The sequence below is a fragment of the Aythya marila genome, assembly GCF_965140915.1.
Source record: "Aythya marila genome assembly, chromosome: 2".
NCBI classification, from domain to species: Eukaryota; Metazoa; Chordata; class Aves; order Anseriformes; family Anatidae; genus Aythya; species Aythya marila.
The window spans coordinates 97,481,870-97,496,328 of NC_139043.1; positions in this window are offsets into that span (position 1 = coordinate 97,481,870).

Below are 14,459 nucleotides of genomic sequence, written 5' to 3' on the forward strand. Positions count from 1 at the left end.
CATGGGGTATTGGCTACTGCTTCCCATCGTTGTTAAATGAGAAAACAGTTCACTGAGAATCTGTAGTCATGCAAGGTAGTTTTAAACACATTTCATTTCAGTTTCAAACTACTGTAGTAGAAAACATAAGTATATAGATAAGTATAAAAAATAAATAGCTGAAGCAAGGTAGGTGACAGATTTGTGTTTGAGTGACAGAGAACAAGCTGCTAATGATAAAGGAGACTGCCTTTTTAGAAGTTTTATTTTTGTTTGTTCTGTCTAATTTATTTCTTTAATCAAGCATATTTATTATATGAGACTGCATGCGTGACATGTATGGAGTGTGACTGACTGCTATGACTCTGTTTTAGTATCCACAGTGTTTTACCTTCATTTTGTCTCTTCGTATTCTGACTGCTAAAGTTCTGACTACATTATCTTGGGCAAGAAGTCTCTTACCTAGACGGTAGATAAGATAAATGTATCCGTTCTTTCGCTCTTCCTCCCTTTCTCTCTTTCTCTCTTTCTCTTTCTCTTTCTTTCTCTTTCTCTTTCTCTTTTTCTCTTTCTCTTTCTCTTTCTCTTTCGCTTTCTTGCTTTCTCTTTCTTTCTCTCTCTCTCTCTTTCCTTCCTTCCTTCCTTCCTTCCTTCCTTCCTTCCTTCCTTCCTTCCTTCCTTCCTTCCTTCCTTCCTTCCTTCCTTCCTTCCTTCCTTCCTTCCTTTTTTCTGCTGATAACCTTAATTTATATTGATGTTTGCTTTTTTTGTTGTTGTTGTTTGTTTGTTTGTTTGTTTCAAGAGGAATCAGAAAGGAGGAACCACAAGAAACCACAAGAAAGCTTAGGGATCATCCAGCATACAAAGGTATGCTTGCCACGGCTTAAGCTTAGTCTGGATAATAATAGTGTGAAGACAGCATATTGTGATAATGCCCGTTTTCTGTGATCCCATGCTTACTGTTTTCAGCACAATTTTGCTATCCCAGTCGTATATTGGTGGGACACCATGTTATTTCTATGCTTCCTCGTTCTTATGGGTAGTTATACCAATCTTTAATCAGTCATTTCTCATACACGAGAAGGTACTGACTGCTTAGTCTCTTTTTTCAGGAAGAATGGAGAGATATAGGAATTATCAGAGGGTCATTCAGATATGTTATTGTTGAATACGCTGAATTGGTCTCTGGAAGTGTTGACTGTAATTGACGTTTTAAGTACTGTTGAGGAAAAACTTAATCTAGACTACGATTGGTTTGAGAGTCATAAAAGAAATCTTACTTTTAATTATTTAGCACCTGAATAATTAAAGGAAATTATTTTCGATATGAATCAGAAATATAGTTTGTTGGGTACCATGGAAAAGAATTAAGAGTGGGAGTCAGAGATGAATGAAGCAGAACAGATTTGCAGAATTTTTATTTAAAGTTCATTTGCTTTGCTAGGACTTCTTTTTCCCCCTTAGCTAGTTTCTTGACCTTTCAGCAATAAGAATGTTGGTTTTGAAAACAAAACATCCCATCCATGGAGTGTTATGCTCTCTAAGCTCTTTTTGAATGTTCTTGATTAATTTTAAGTAATAACTCTGTAATATAACCTGGCTTTAACCACATCTGAATTTCTTATTGTTAAAAGCAAGTGGTTCATCCAGATTCCACCTTCTGATTATAATCTATGTCTGTATTGCAGGCCTTAAACAATTTTTCACAATCCTAACAGTATGCGACTTCATTTCCCATGTCAGAACTTACTATGGAATAATAAATTTACTGTTTATAAGATTATTCCCTGCCTTCTGTCTTCTGTAAACCTTGATGAGATAGTGGTAAAGCATGTGGTGTTTTGGGGATACATGCTAAAGTGATAGCTCTTAAACTGAATATCTTAACAGTGTTGGACAAAGCAGAAGCTATTGTCACAGGAGGTGAATAGTGCAAAAGAAGGGGTCAGCTTTTTACCTTGGCAACCCTAGGAAGAGTTGTGATGAGGCTAAGATCTTTTGTTGTATTTCTTGTAAGTACCCATCCGGTGCCTCACCTCTCTCTAGCATCTCATGTTCAGCAGTTCTTAACGTTGGTTACACTGTAAGACATATTTGATCTTACATTCTCTGCGCTATATTATTATTTATACAGAAAATCATGCTTCTTCCCAAAATCAATAAAATCTTCCTTGTAGATATTGGTATTTTATGTTTACCATTCCAAGCAGCTAGTTTACTCTATCATCACAGCAAATTTTTGAATTAAGGTCCCAAATACTGGTGTTACTTTGGTGTTCTTCAGCATCTGCTTTCACTGTAACCTAAATTATCTTCACTTGGATTTTAACTCCTTTTTAACAACGTAGTTTTTGAAGACTTGTAATAGACTGTTGGTCCCAAATAACCAGGTAGGGTCAAGACTGTATTTTCAATATTCAGAGAATTATGCCTGAGTAGGTATTATCATGTTTACAGCTGGTCATTTTAGTAGAAATTATAATCCTGCTTTAAATTCATCTTTTCATCTGGACATTCACATGTTGGTAGAATGGTGGTGAAAATATAGCACACGTCAAACAAAAGACACAAAGTAGATATAAACTCTATTTATACTGAGCCCAGTAGAAACAGGGCTGATAAAGAGGCTGGAAAGACCAACTTCACACCATGACAATTGTGTTGGTGCAATTATTGTGTTATTGCAATCGCAAAAAAAAAAAAAAAGTTACTTCACCAAGATCCTCACCTCATCCTGTGTTATTGGCTGCAGATTGTTTCTCACAGTTAGTATCTCAAAAACAGTAATGTTTCCATACTGTAGAAGAAGAAATTAATTTCTTATACTTCTTGGAGGAATACCGAATAACAAATACACTCTTTTCATTTTTCAGGCCACCGATGATCATTCCTCCATGGAGTTTAAGAACATGAACTCTGCTTCAGAATATAGGATGAGATGCAAAAAATGGCTACTGAATTCAGGAAATCACCAGAAGTCCAAAAATAGAAATTGAACTTGGTCAGTCCAAGATGGAGTTAACTTTCCCTGCAGCAACCCATACAGTGATGTGCTCTGCAGTTGTAGCTACAGCAGTCCTGATATCACATCAATGTTTTGCCTATTGTGGATTGTGGTGGTTTTACCATGCTAGGCAGCTAAACCCCACAACCGCTCTCTCACTCCCCCTCCTTTAGATGAGGAGGGGGAGAAGTAAAGCAAAGAACAACTCACGGGTTGAGATAAGGATAATTTAATTAAAGGGAAATAATAATAACAAATAAATAAAGACTACCATGAACTAAACAATTTAACTAAGGAGAAATAAAAAGGGAAAGGGGAAAAGGGAGGGGAAAAGGAAAAAATAAAAAGAAGGGAGGAAAACAAACAAACAAAATAAATGAAGGCTATATGGAAGTGCATAGGAAAGAAATTACTCTCTACTTCCCACAAATGAGCGATGATTGACCACGTCCTTGAAGCAAGGCCTCAACACACGCAGCCGGTGTTCGAGAGGAGGACCGACGTCTTCTCAACGAGAGCCCACCCCCCTCTTCTTCCTGTTTCCACCTTTTATTGCTGAGTGTGACATCACATGGTATGGAATATCCCTTTGATTGGTTTAGGTCAGCTGCCCTAGTGATGTTTCTCTCCTCACTTTTTGCCCACCCCCTAGGAGGGTTAGAGAAAGGCCCAATGCTGTGCCACTGCTGCTCAGCAGTAGACACAACACTGGTGTGATAACACTGCTGTTCCAGCTACAAGTACAGAGTACGGCACTGTATGGGCTGCTGCAGGGAAAGTTAACATTCCAGCCAGACCCAGTACATGGAGTCATGCTGGCACAACATTAAGACTCCCTCCAAACCTCCCAAAGCCAGTAGGCTGGAGGTGGGAAAGAAGTGGGGAGGGGACATTGCCAGGGGAGCTGACTTAAACTGACCAAGGGGATGTTCCATATGATGTGGTGTCACAGTCAGTAATAAAAGGTGGGGAAGAGGAGAAGGGGGTTCTCTTTATGAAAATATCTGTTCTCCCAAACAACTTCTATGCATATTGAGGACCTGTTTCCCAGAACATGGATGAACATCGCTCATTGATGGGAAGTAGAGAATAATATATTTTTCTTAACACTGTCCTTCTGTGTGACCTTTGCTTATTTAATTTTTCTTGTCTTTTTTTTCCTTTTAATTATCCTTATGTCAATCCATAAGCCTTTTTTTCCTTTCCAACATATGTTCTTCTGCCTCCCTCTAATTTTGTGAAGGGGAAGTGAGAGAGCAGTTGTAGTGGAGTTTAGCTGCCTAACTGGGTAAAAACACTGAAAAGGTGGAGATACATGGGTGGCAAGAGGATTTGGAAAGCAAAAGTGATTTCTGCAACACATGCCCAGGTCAGGTCACCTGTTCCCTGAACGTCTGCATTTCCAAAATCACAGTAGGCTCCAAGGAGGGCCCTACATCAGAGACTGTCTACCTGATACTTTTCAGGTCAGTCACTTATGACTTTACTGAAAAACTCTCTCTTCTGAGACCTTTTCTAAATTATCCATCAGGCATAAGGAACTAGTCATTTATTTTCCTCTACTAGCATATTAAGAAGTTCCTTAAGTTTTTCAGAGCTTTGACTGTTGTGGTGGCAAACGGTCTCCTTTCACTCAGTCCTTATGAGGCAAAACTACAGGTTACTCCTTAAAATTTCCTGTGATTTTATTTCAAACTTTGATTTTAGGATTATCTATTTTCCAGATTAAATCTATCAGATCAATAGATAATATAAAACATTCTGTTCTTAGGCTCCTCACTATCTATGAGCTTAGTAAAGTTTAGTGTTTAAGTCTTTTTTTGCTGTCCACTATATTTTAAGAAAATGAGAAATCATAGCTATACTAAAAATATTTTTCAAGTGTAAGAAAGAACAAGAAATTGGCATGATACAATAAAATGTTATGCTGTGGCCCCAGATAAGCAAGCAGGGATAGCTGCATATAAATAGCTACTCATTTGAGCAAATATATCACCTCTTGCACAACAGAATCCATAAAATGAACGAGGCAAAAAATACAGTTTACCATAACTAGCAGTCCCATAATGGACTAAATAAAATGAAATCATGAAACTTTAGGTGGGTCTGTTTCCTTATTTTCTCAGCTAAAAGACTACACAATTTGCAGGCCTCCCTATTTTCTTAATTTTTTTTTTGTTTGTTTGTTTGTTTTTCAGCTTTCAGACTACAGTTAGAGATCTGACTGGTCAGTAATGCGTAATTACAAAATGGAAAACTGATGGTTCTGCCAGTTGACCATTTCTTTTTATTGGCTGGCTGTTTGCTGGAGTTGTGGCATTTTGCTACTGCTTTTCACATCTATTGCTTGCAAACTTCCTCACTTTGTCTTTGCCATTCTCTAAACCCTGTTAAGACAGGTTATGGCGTCCCTTGTGTAGGCATACTCACTGCCTCCTTTAAGAAGCAGCCATGTTCCAATAACAATCTCGGCTCAGCCTGGAAAGCTTATATTCCAGATGCCAGTTGTTATATCAGGCACGCTTCTGAAGTCAGCAGAAGGTAGTTAAAAGTTCTTCATATCATTAGGGCAATTCTCTTGTTTAAGTGTGTAAGACATGTCAGCAGTTAATCATGTCTCAGATGAGTCTGCTATGCTTATCCAGGGCAACAACTGCCATACTTACAAGACATCTGAGCGTCTCTTTGAATGACTGCCCCTGTACACAGACACTTGAATCAGTCAGAAAAAAAAAAAAAAAAAAAAAAAAACACATTTCCTGCAGATCTTTGCTCTGATCCTATAAGCAGATTCTTATTAAAAAGGCTACCTGATGAAGTCATGAGGGAACAAGTCTTAATGTCACACAGAAATATAAGTAAAACGTGCATTTAGACAACCTTCACTAGACAACTGAAGTATAACACAGGATGGATATGGAAATGCTAGGTGCATATAAAATGGGCATTGGCAAACAGCAGTGCTGACATCTTCCTGGTCTGTAATCCCTTGTAAAAAAAAACTTATATAAAGAATCTGTGTCTAGCAAACACTGCAGGTCAGAACTTTTTTTTTTCCAAATGTTTATTTGCCTCAGTTAAATAGTAAGCAGAAAGAAATATTAAAATAAATCTTTCAATACAGTCTTACCTAAATCTTGTCTTTTCCTGGAACACTTAAATTTGGCTCTAGTAGGTAAACTGGGTTGTGGTCTGAAAGAGACAGAATAGTTTGTTTCAGTCTCTAAGACTACAGATGTCTATCCTCCATATTGTAGTTCAGAGCAGAATGTATGTATAATTTCTTTAGATACAGTGATTTTGTTACTAGAAATTCTTTAGCTTGACATGGGATTATTTACAGATGAAAACAAGATAAACAAACCCGCATGCAGTTCTGCACCATTTGATCTTGTTCCTTCATAGCATCTGAGACAGCTTTGAACATGATGAACTCATACAATAACTAACTGCCCTATCATTTCAGCTGCTTTGTACCCACATATTTCAGAGAAGCTAGCTGTGCAGCTGTGCCAGTCAGTAGCTATTACCAGTCACACCCTTTGATCCCATGCTCTCGTTCTCTTCCCACACTGTGAAAAATAACCAATCCTTTTGTTTGCTTGGTGGTTACTAAAACAAGCATATTTACTGCTCTTATATGGAGGCAGAATATTTTCCTAGGTTATATGTTATTGTTAATCACAATTTAATTGTACTAGAGGTCTTTTTGATTTAACTCCAGAAAGTCAGACAAAATAACAACCAGCAGGTAATATAAATGTTAATTAAAAAACTAATATCAGTTACTCTCATTCTCCACATCAACAATGTAATTTAAAAAGATCATATAGACCCTCTGAGCACAGTAAGTGATCACACATGATTCTCTCTTTTTCTCTGTGGACCAGGAGTGAAATCCATATGGCCACAGTTTATTATAATATTCATTCCTATTCCTACCACTGCTATTATTTATTTAAAGGTCTTAGGGATACAGTTCATTCTATTTTGAAATTCTTAAAATTAATTCTTAAATAAATAATTCTTAATTATTATAAAGAGATATGAAGAAATCAAACATGTGGTCTTTCCCCCCTCCTCCCCTCTACCTCCCACCTTGTTCTTTGGAGCTGAGAGTATAAATTATTTCTGGGGAAAAAAAAAAAAAAATGCAATAGAGAAAGCAATAGCTTATATGTGCTTTAGACGTTAAATAACTTGGTCTTGGAATATAAAGTCCCAGTCCTTGACTATAATCTAGTATTAATATGGAGAGATGGTGTTGTCCAGAAAACCAAGATTATTTTCCCTTATGTTTTCCCCTTCAATAGCTTATATGCACTTTCACTTTGAAATACCTTCTGTTATGTTTCAGGTGTCTCAATATTATTTACAAGTCCAATACAGCCTTCAAGTCTTTTATTATTATTAATAATATTTTTTATTTTTGTCCTGGCCAATTCGGCATGCAGCAAACATTTTCTTGATATTCCAGACTGCTACTGATGGAAGGTTTTTTCTGCTATTGATCTGAGAAGCCAATGGATATACATGTAGATAAAAATAAAAGTCCTTGGAGGTTAAAAAAAATAAGTGGGGGTTTGGTAGATATATTCTGTCACTTTAGATATGTATAGTTTTCCTTCTGTTTTCATCTAATGTCACTGAGTTTTAGATAGATTCTGCTTCACTATCTGCTTTTCATCCAGGTATAACAGACATAAAGCTTAAATGACAAGAAGCACTGGGATATAAATTGTTAGCAATAGCTACTCTTGTTGAAGTTAGATGATGTCTAACTGTATTTAAAATGTATGTTTCATTATTCTTCCTTTACTCACTTACCTATAAACACATTATTTTAACTACTTAAGCAATTCAGTCAAATTAGTGAAAATTTTCTGGCTTTTGATCACTTCTCTCCCAGTTCTAACACTTAGCTCTTACCTAGTGAAATTACAGATTCATAGCCCAAGCAGACAGTATAGCCTTTGACTTTAAAAGGTTTAATTGGTAGGTTGTCTTAATTTTCTTTCAGTCTGTTACATTTCTTCACTCACAGAAATTAGAAATGATCTATGGCTTAAAAACAGAGATAAAGGTAAACATTTGTAAAGCTTTTTATTAGCAGCATTTGTATGAATCCATCCCATGTGGTGCTTTGAAAATTTAGTTGGTCAGTTTTATTTTAAATATCGCCACTGTTGAATTTTATGCCCATTTACTGTAGAATAATATTCTCTCTTTACTGTAGAATAATATTCTCTCCAACACAATTAAACAGGAGAGTGCTAATCTTTATTCATAAGGCCAAGACATTTGTTCATAGCATACATCTGCTGAAGGATGTAATGACTGTGGATGAGATGAATTGTGACTTTGTTTATAAAACTGGTAACAATTATTTATGAAAAGAGGCACAAACTTTATTATTATTAATATTTTTATCGAGCCTTTTGATCTTTGACAAAGTTTGTGATGTAGGTGAAACACAAATATAATGAAACCATATATGAATGATTTTATAACGAAATATACCAACAAAAGAAGTAAAACAATAAAAATGTCCATTAAACATTCTGATATTTATCCATTATCCATTCCTATTTAGGCCATGTTTTGAAGCTAGTATTTATTCCTCTGTACAATACTGTGAATATAATAAGGAATTTACACTTGATTTTAATTTTCCTGGAAAAGTGAATAATTTGTGATATATATATATATTAATATATATTAATTTGGAGTTAGATCTTTTGATATCTGTTCCACAGTGTGTGAACCATATTGGAATCTTTACGTTTTTAGTAGTTAACAGTGGTGGCAACTGGCAAGGCAGACTCCTATGTGCTCATCATAAAGACAAAGCAAAAGGCTGTCCTGCAATTGTTTTAATTAGCAGAATATTACTAGTTCCGTAAAATGTCCATGCACAACAAATTTTTTGTAGTTTCTTGATGACCAGTATGCAGGACAGATGTATTTAGTCAAGAACCCAAGATTTTGGTTATGAACTCAAGGATGAGAACAGTGCTATAGAAATCATGACTCAGTTTTTCTCAGGAACCAGTATGTGATATTTGTGCACATTCTTTGTGTTTTGTTCTTATTTTGTGCCTAAATAGAAAGGAGAAATAATTTGTATACAGGAGTGGTCTAAATACTTTATTGCTATTATGAATCTAAGCAACATGTATTCCTGTGGCAATGGATGATCATCTTTGTCTTCCTCCTTATATGCTTGCTCTCGTCTGTTTGAAATCATCTCTTATGATGCATTTTGAAAATTCGAAACAAACTAAGAACAGCTCCAAACTTCAAAGATCAAAAATCACCCTTCACTAGCAGGGCTAAATTCAAAATTCCTTTTTTTTTTTTTCTTTGTTAATAAGAGGTAACAGCCTTTGCCAAGAATGAATGTGGTCTTCCAACATGTTTTTTTTTTTTTTTTTTTCAAGAAATATTTATTATACTTCTTCATGATTATCAAAACATTAGCCATTCTTAAAGATTTCCAGAGCACTAATAAGTCTGGGGACATAGTTCTCGTGAGGTCACAAGTTGACAAAGGAATACAGCTATACCTTATTCTGTATTATTGTTCTATATTACCCTTCTGAGCTTATCCCTTTGCAAACTACTACCAGCATCTCTGTTCTAGAAAAACATGTCTTTATTCGTACTTGATGGTAGCCATTTATTCTGCAGAACCACACCTATTGTGAAGAAGGTGTGAGTAAGAAAACAATAGGAAAACAGGAGCCTTTAGCAGTTTAATTTTTAAGCTGAAACCAAGAAAAAAAAAATAGATTTTTGTGGTTCTTGGTGGCTCTGATACACAACTCCTATGTATTGTTGAGAAAAGCTATCATAACACCTATACACAAGAGGGATAATTAAGTCTGTCATTCCCTAACTTTTGAATGTTTGATTTTGCAACCTTAATGTTCTTTTAATGCCTTATGTATGCCGTATACATCTATAAAGTTTCCATTTATTATTAAAAATTGATAAAGCACTAGCATTTAATGACATGAATGCTTAACTATGCATCCTTAATGTTCTTGATATAATTTTTAAATGGGATTCTGCATTCAGTAGTGTCATTCTTTAATCACCTAATATAAACAAGGGTCCTCCCTTGTTTAATAAATTGGAAGAATGGGTTATTAGACTCTAAAATATTTCTGACTGTAATTGTATTTTTTTCATCCTAGGTATCAAGATCCATAATCCTGACTGAATACTCAGTGGTAAACAACATTTGCAGCTTATTGGCCTTGCAAAGTTGTGACTGCCTTGGTGAAAGATGCAGTCACTTATCTTGCTATTCATTGCAGAGATAGATCTGTTACTGTGATAACACTCAGGAACTGCCCTTGTGAAAGGAGATTTTAATTTTCCATGAATATAATCCGTAAGGTGCAGATGGTTACGAATAAAACATAATGAATTAGTCTGATACCTTGATACTTGCAGGGTTAAAATATGGACAGGCAAGCAATGAATAAGAATGAGCACAACACAAGATTTTATGTGCTTTTGGAGGAGTATAAAATCTCCAGAGGTGCTCTGTTGCACAGCCATATGTTGTTTTTGCACTTAAAGCTTGTGAAAGTTTAAAAGATTAATATGATTACTAATATTAAAGTTTAAGCCCAGGGAGTTCCCCAGAATCTTAAGTATAAAAAATATGTGAAAAATATAGTCTGAGGGAATGAGGGGGAACACATCAAAATTCATGCTAGCTTTGAAAATAATTTCATTATTTGTCAAAAGAATAGACTTTCATCTGCACTAGTGCTTTCAACTTTATATGTTTATCTGTTTCATACGTGTCTTAGTAAATAATGAAATGAGTTTAAAAAAAAAAAAGAAAAAAAAAGAACAGTCTGAGTATTGTTTCATTTTCTGTAAAATTGAAAGCAGTTAAAAATAGCACAAAAAGTTTTGACAGTAAGCATGTATTTTATAAGATGAGTCAGTATCTTGGTTAAACACTGCTTGTCTTTTAATCTTGTGATAGATCTAGGTTAAATGTAGTCATTCCTGGCCCCTTGGTTTAGGAACACATTTTAGTACAAAAGAAATAATAATATATATATATGTATATATGTTTTGTCTTCCCCCCAAAATAATATATATATATATATAATTCATATATATATATATATAATTTATATATATATATATATTGTGAAATATCTGAAGACCTGAAGAATTTATATATAAACACAAATGCCATAATAAGTATTAATTATATCCAGTATTGTATCACTAAGTTTTTCAAAGATTAGAATAACCATTGTGGGGAAGGTAGTATTCCATTCCCAAATAAATATATTTATTTGTTTTTTGTTTGTTTACTTGTTTGTTTTTCTTTTCAGTGGGCACATTTGTGGTTTTTTGTTGGTGGTGGTTGTGGTGGTGTTTTTTTTTTTTTATTTGGCCAGGCTAGCACAGCATTGAGTTGCATCTGTGTCTGTCAGGTGGTAAAACTGCAGATGGACTAGTCTGATCTGCTTCAACATGACCTTGAGAATAACAACCTGAGCGCTCCCTTGCTTTGTGATGGTCTGATTGTTTCTCCTCTCCATGTCTGCCATTTTGTATATGGTTAATTAACAGCATGGAGAGGCAATTTTGTCTTTTAAGCATTCTTTAAAGGGTTAACATTATTTGAATTACAGTGCCAGTTCTCCCAACATACTTATATCTCTCAAAAATAAGTTACATGCTCAAAATTTAGATCTCTACATGTCTACCATAGTGTCTTCTCCAGCAAAGCAAAATAGGAAACCTGTTTAGTCCAGTATTAAGAATATATAGTATCCAGCATATAGAGGCATTTTGCTTCTCCAAATATTTGTATGCTATAGCTAACTGTGATAGTCATGCGACTCTTGGCAAGCAACTGAACACCATTTTAGAAACAAAAACTGATGAGAAGGTCCCCAGTTCTGCGATCTGTTTTGCATTATTGCAGATGTACTAATGAAGTGAGCTTTCCAGTATGCTTCACAAAGGAACATCAGGTCACTCTCATAGAAGAAGATTACAGACTGGAGACCAATACCATGGCTTCACCAGTTAAGTGGTAAACAGACCTCAGCAGACCAAATAGTTTGCAACAAACAAATTACCTAAAATGATAGCCTCTTTTTGTAAAACCATTTATCACTGTAAGTAGATGTATTAGTTAAAATATTAAATAAACTTATAGTATGAAAGTTAAGTGTTTTCTTAACAGTACTGACAAACTGATCTGTATTTAAAAAATAATAATAAAGCTAGTTAAGCTTTATTGTATTACTGATTGTGAAAGTACATTTACAATAAATTTTCCTGTTTCAGCCACTTTATTTCAAAGAATATTTGTGGAACGTATGAGATAATATATGTATAATACATATATATGTGAATCATGCATGAATACAGCTAAAAAAAAGAATTACATATTTGCTGAGATTTTATAAGAAAAATGTTCAGGTAGATTGATTTTATTCATAAATCAATATCACATGAGTGACAGTCAGACCTTCTACTTTTATATATACTATACTTCTATTTTTGTAATGAAAGTGTGTATGTAGTAAGTGAGACAATAGTTCAGGACAAAAATTTAAATATACATATATTGTTTTCTTACAGCTTAAGTTCTTGTGATTAGTTTTCAATACTCTGAAATAAATAAAATTAGTTGAGAAATTTGAATGTTTTATTTGAGAAAAGTTTTAGCTGCAAAACTTTGAAAAATATCTTAGTATTTTCTGAAGCTAAAATATATGTGAATTACTTCACACATGAATTATAATTTTTTGAAGAATTGATTACCCACAGAGAAAATATTACCTATATAATACATATTATTAAATTAAGAATAAACAATATTTATAGATGAGTAACACATTTAAGTATTCACATATTTTAACCAAAAAAAAAAATCACAGAAATGAGTGTCAGAAATAATACTAATGTTGGTGTTAGTTCCTACACATGTTAAAATCTTATTGAAGAAAAGAAAAAAATATATTTTATTTTATATATAGGAAAATGAAAACTAAGTTAATAACTTTATTTATACAAAGTATAAATAACATTAAAATATTAGACAGTGCCTTTTCAACTGATGTAAATTAGAAGTTTCTTAATAGGCTTTATTTCCTGACACTGAAACGTGGATTTTTATTTAGAAATCTAGAAAAGTTTTGGTTTCTGTAATAATTCTCATTGAATGAGTAGTGTATAGTTAAAATATTAAATCACTGAATTTTTGTTTGTGTTTTTTATTGATAATGTTTAATTTGTGGAGATAAACCGTTGGCATAGCCAACAGGAGAGATTTCATCCAAATGGACCTTGAGAAATCTGAGAAACTGGTTGATAGATACTTCATGAGGTCAACAAAAAATGCAACATTTTGCACTTCAGGTGGAACAAGGATCCATATAGGCTAGGAACCACCCTTCTGAAGAGCTGTGAGGGCCATGGTGGATTCCAGAATAACCATCCTTGGAGGTTACAAAAGGAAAGCTAGGAAAAATAGAGCTCTTGCTGAATGAGGCAAGAGCCCTGGTTACATAGAGCATGGAAAAATGTGAGGTCCTGAAGTCTTCATTAGCAACACCAGTCTTCAGAAATCTCAGGCCCTAGAGACCAGTGGAAAAGCTTGGACAAAGGAAGAGATGTTCCAACATGATCAAGTCAAGGAATACTTAAACTGAACATACATAAATGCACAAATTTGATGTACCCATGACTGCTGAGGGAGCTGGCAGATATCATTGTTAGGCCACTCTCCACAATCCTTGATCAATCATGGCATCGGGAAGAAGTGCATGAAGGCTGAATGAAAGCAAAAGAGATTCCTATATACAAGAAGGGCAAGATGGAGGACCTAGGGAACTAAAAGCCAGTCAGATACGTGAAGGGAGGGAGCAAAGAGGACGCAGGCAGAGTTTTTTGTTTGTTTTATTTTTTTCTTTCTTCTTTTTCTCCTCTCTCTCAGGGATGCCAATGGCCAGGACAGGAAGTAAGGGGTGCAAACTGCAACACAAGAAGTTCCATCTAAATATCAAGAAATAATTTGTTACTGTGTAGTCAATTGAGCACTGACACAGGTTGCCCAGAAACGTTATAAAGTCTCCCTCCAAGATCTTCAAAAACCATCTGGACATGGTGCTGGGCAACCTGCTGTAGGTGAAACTGTTTGAGTAGGGGGGTTGGACCAGATGGTCCCTTGTAACCTCAAGAGGCTCCTTCCAACCTCAACCATTCTGTCATTGTTTGATTTTGTTATCAAGGCTTGATTAAACAAAACTGTGGCTGGGTGGCTGGTATAAGCTGTTATTGTTGATTCTGTTTGATCTAGTGCTTGGACTAAATTAACTCTAAAGATCTCTATATTCCTTTGATCATTATATTTTCAGGGGACAGGAGAAAGTAGGTGGAAGTAATCTCTGATTATATACTTGATATTCTCTTAGCAGAAGAT